Below are 5,042 nucleotides of genomic sequence, written 5' to 3' on the forward strand. Positions count from 1 at the left end.
ATAGAATGCCTTCGCAGGATCGCTAATGGTGTCACGGACTTCGGAGAACAGAGGAGCTCCTATCACTCGATGACAGGTAGCATATCGTCTCTCAGATGCAGAGCAGACAGAAGCGCACGTAAAAGTGAAGCAGCATGCATCACCCCCTCGATACGTATCAGATGTACATCACAATGGAGCACGGACGTGAGAGCCATTAATGGTCTCTTACTTCTTCCATAGCTACTATTAATATCGACAGATGTCAGTTCTATCCTATGCTAACACGTGTTATACTGATGTGTCAAGCGTCTTCCCGAGGCAGTCGGCTATCTTCGTAACAATCCCGTACTGCAGTACATCCAAGCTACGAGGTGCAGTCATAATGTTTCAATTATCACCTCGGGAAACTAGTGTTGCGTGATTATTTTTTTGGTTTAGTTTAAGTATACATTGAAATACCCGCTCCACAGTGCGGTAGCGCGTCGCTAGTGGAGCCAGAACAAAACGGTGCTGTCGCCGAGGAATGGGAGTATCGCACGTATTTCATGTTCTGCATTTGAAGGAGAATAAAGCTTCAACAATCCGTGCCGAGATGGTGAATGTACGCCAACATTACAGCATAGTATGAAACGTTGGTTAAGTGTCTCAGATGCTTCTAGTGTGTTTAAACAAGTATGAATGACGAAGAACTAAGTGGTAGACCATCTTTCTATGAAGACTCGGGAATCACAAAAGAACTGGAGCCCTTTTACTCGAACACCCAGTGGTGAAACGACGATACTGGAGAAAGTGAATATCAGTCGTGAGTCATGTATCACTTTTCAACATATTGACAGAAATTTTGAACATAGCAAAGCGCTGCCGACTGAGTTCTGCTACTGCTCAGAACGTATAAAACAGTTATTGCTCGTCACGTCTTTCGTTCGACGGCCATTGTCAACGGAAATCATCGTTTTATTTCACATTACAAACAAAACTAATTTTCAACCGAAATTTTACTTGTGCATTCGATAGAGCGCTCCATAATGAGTCTAGTCCGACATTCTTTTATCGATATGTACTAATAGGGTCAGTAACACACGAAGAATACACAGCAGTCCAACAACGTCTAAACAGCGCTACATGTTAGGCGGTTGCATACCGCGCGGGCCAAGGCAGTGCTGTGGAGTACTGGTTATTCTTCTAGGTTTGCTGTCCCCGTCACTACGTATTGATGAAACATATGTCGCACTAGGCAAATCTGAGGCCACTCTATCGATGGGCACGTGAAATTCTGTGTAAAAATAATTTTGTTTGTAACGGGAAATAAACAGACGCTTTCCGACGACACTTGGCATCGAATGAAAAACGTGATGAGCACTATGTGTTTGGGCTGACTCCAGCTACAAAATCCTAAAAAAATGAAATAGCAAATATCTGCTCAAACACTAGAGAAAATGTGTGTGACCACTCTTAGGATAGACACCGATCCGAGATAGTATCGTAAATTTTGCAGCTCCAGCAGACCACTCCAGATGACTTCTTCAGCTACCCAGTCGCTCGCTAAGAATGCTTGGTCTGTCACTATTATCCCGTGAGAGAGGAACGAATCGAGCCATGGAAAAACAGGGAATCACTTGTGCGAAATAAGGTGAAGACCTAATAATCCTCGGCCAACAGCCTTGCCGCAGTGGTAACACCGGTTCCCATCAGATCACCGAAGTTAAGCCCTGTCGGGCTGGGCTAGCACTTGGATGGGTGACCATCCGGTCTGCCGAGCGCTGTTGGCAAGCAGGGTGCACTAAGCCCTTGTGACGCCAACTGAGGAGCTACTTGATTGAGAAGTAGTGGCTCCGGCCTTGTAAACTGACATAACGGCTGGGACAGCGGTGTGCTGACCACATGCCCCTCCACATCCTCATCCACTGACGCCTATAGGCTGAGGATGATGCGGCGGCCGGTAGGTACCGTAGGTCCTTCGAAGGCCTGTTCGGACGGAATTTAGTTTAACACTCATCGTACAAGCTGATACTGAATGTTTCGTGTGGCACCCATGGAGTTATAAGAGGCAGATCGTTGCAGGGGCGCACGACCGAACTATCCTGAAAACTGTTGATACAAAGCGACTCGGGAAGGTTTCCATTTTTTCGCTCCACGACAACGCCACACCTTATTCTGAGTAGGAGTCAGTCACACCAGCTGCTCCTTAAGGCTATCAAATTTTGCGTCAGCCTCCTCCCCCCCCCCCCCCCCCCTCACCACCCTCATCTCTCTATTCACGTTACATTTTACCAACTGACTTCCTCCTTTTCCCTCAGGTGAAGAATCCATCGAGTGGCAGGCGTTTTCAGATTGAAGACGGGGTAATTTGCAAGTTGGAACGTTCCCGAACTGCCAAATTCAGACTTCTATGACCAAGGTTGGGACAAGCAAGTTGCGAAGAAGCATGAGTAGGTACAGGAGGTCTAACGCCATAATCTAGTTTCATAGTCATAACTCGATTTCTTCGCTTTGATAGTAAAACAGTTATGACTACCCCTTATACGTATCGGAAAGAAGAAAAGTGGAATAAATTTCACTGTAGCAACCGTCCCTAATGCAGAACGTACTTTCTAGGTCTAAGTATATTCACGTCAACCTGTAGGACTTTACGTTGAATGACTCTTAGATTCCTCTGGAACGTAGTTGTGATTCAGTTTCTTGCACCGAACTTCTATGATCTTCGGTGAAACAAACTAACATAACAAGGGAGCACCAAGAAACATTTGTTAGTTCCTTACACCAAGAAGATTAGCGTGTATATTGAAACCTTAACGCAAATGCTTATGAAACAAGTCACAGTCCACAACATGGCACAGTACTTCTTGTTCAACATGCCGTTAGCGAATTCAGTGAGGAAAAATATGTCGAACGACTTTCTATGTACGCGCTTAACCGTCGTATCTTAAGTACAATGTGCAACAAAACTGAAATATCACATTTTCGAAACCCCGTAACTGTCTCACATTATGACACATAAGCTTTAGCGGACTGTTGGTGTTGGCGTACGGCTGTGAGCAGCGAGTTTTGTACCACCTCCATCGTCACAGGGAATAGGGTGGAAGCCGTACGGAAACTTGTGAAAACGAGGAAACTGATCCTGAGAGAAATGCTTTGAGAACTATAGAATACCTTTGCGTTCCCTGTGATCAATATTTGATGCTGCAGATTAAAGAGTATTTGGTGCTGATCATTTCTTTCATTTTCCCGTTCAATTACACTACGAATCGTGATTTATTTCCCAACATGACTGATTTTCCGTCCGTAGACACATAAACTTATAACTTCCATGACAAACCAATAGTTTCTATACTTTGTTCAATGCAGCTAAGAATGTCACATCAAGCTGTGTGCCTGTCAAATCTACACATTCACACAGTGCTAACCAATATCCAACAAACTGCTCAGAAAGATTTTCCAACCTGGCTCTGAGCGTCGCAGCCATAGCCCGTGTGAGTCACGTGACTGACCCACTTTATAATAGCATCTTGCCAAACTGTTCTAAATGAAGTGGACATAAGTGTTCAGGCACAACTACCAAACATTCTTTTGTTAAAGTATCATCCTTGAAAGGGCACAAGAACCATGTTAAAAGTACTGCAATTTTGTAGTTCATTCGAGCGGCTCACTTCTTCTTCATATACTGCCTCTTCTTCTCCTATAAAGAACTTCTTCTTAGTTTTAAATCTTGCATACACTCAGGTACTTCATATTTTCAGTTTCTGTATTCCCCAAGGCGGTAAGACATGTAGGGCCTTTGTAAGATGAACTTCCTCGCAGTATTCAGTTCGAACTCATCTTTCACGTAAAATGAAAAGATTCCTAGCGTTGTGGGTTGATATACGAAGACACTGTCGGTGTTACACAGCATCAACAAATCCACGACGTCAACACGCCGTTGCTATTAGATGTCACCGGTGTCAAAACTATCTCACACTTGGGGCTCCTCCCGTGGAGTCGCGACCACCTGGTGAGCGCGCAATCACTCACTCCTCACCACGCGGCGACTGCGCTGCTCTCCTGAGCAACCACGAATGTCCTAGCTCAAAATCAGCCTCCTGGTGTAAGATTTTAAAATCAGCCGCACTCATCTCTTAACAGCTAATACTTCCCGCGAACCCCTTATGGCCTCCTAGCCCGTTGTCGATGATGAGAAAGCATTTCAATTGGCGGCTGAGTAAAGCTATGGTATGCAGGTATGTATGGTGCGGACAGTGATTTAAAGACTTGAGGCCCATGAAGAGTTGTAATATGATATGAAACGGCGGCTCCCTGGCGTCAGCGCAAAGGCTCGGTATGGGACTTGTTCTACAGACCCCATGACCAGCGTACTACCTTCACGGTGCACCATGTGCACCATTTTTAAATAACAGACTATCCTGTTAACGGAACAAACTGCCAACTTTCTTCCACTTCTTCATCTCTCTCTGCATCGTAGACAAAATGAAGAATTTTATCTGTGGTAAAACATTAGAAACAGACTGCGCGTTGATTAGATTCTCGAATCTGGCAGTTGCCTATCAAGGGGCGCCAATTAGACCATTTCAATGTACTCCAAGGGTCCATTCAATTTTTCTGCGGAATTTTCAGTAATGGTAGAGGTTCTGCCTCGATACCTATTGATCTGGCAGGCCTAGGTATCACAATGGTTGAAATTACCCAGCCTTAGGTATTACAACTGACTATCGAAAATTCGCAATACCCTTGATATTCATAAACTGCGGATATTCATAAACTGCGGTCTACGACTTTCTCATTCGCTGTCATTCATTCATGTTTATTAAGGAATCTTAGAAGTTGTTATGAAATCGGCACCGCAGGTAATTTAAATTATCGAATTTTTACGTGAATGAGCCTAAACATTTAACGCAAAGGGTAACGGAACAACATTTACTCAAGAGCTAGAAAAACCTACTTCCACACCGAAGTTCTACATCAGTAATAGAAAAACCTCTCAAAAATGAAAAGTACAAAATAACTCTAGAATACTTCAATTAAAGTGTCAAACAAACAGTATTATTTTCTATAGATGCTTGCAAAAG

At 44.0% G+C, this 5,042-nt stretch overlaps 1 pseudogene; it reads left to right on the plus strand.

The window, feature by feature from the left end:
- The first annotated feature begins 1,633 nt into the window (after positions 1–1,633).
- Positions 1,634–1,751, plus strand: LOC124616921 (annotated as a pseudogene).
- The last annotated feature ends 3,291 nt before the right edge of the window (positions 1,752–5,042 follow it).

Source organism: Schistocerca americana, chromosome 5 (genome assembly GCF_021461395.2).
Source record: "Schistocerca americana isolate TAMUIC-IGC-003095 chromosome 5, iqSchAmer2.1, whole genome shotgun sequence".
In the NCBI taxonomy this organism is placed as follows: Eukaryota; Metazoa; Arthropoda; class Insecta; order Orthoptera; family Acrididae; genus Schistocerca; species Schistocerca americana.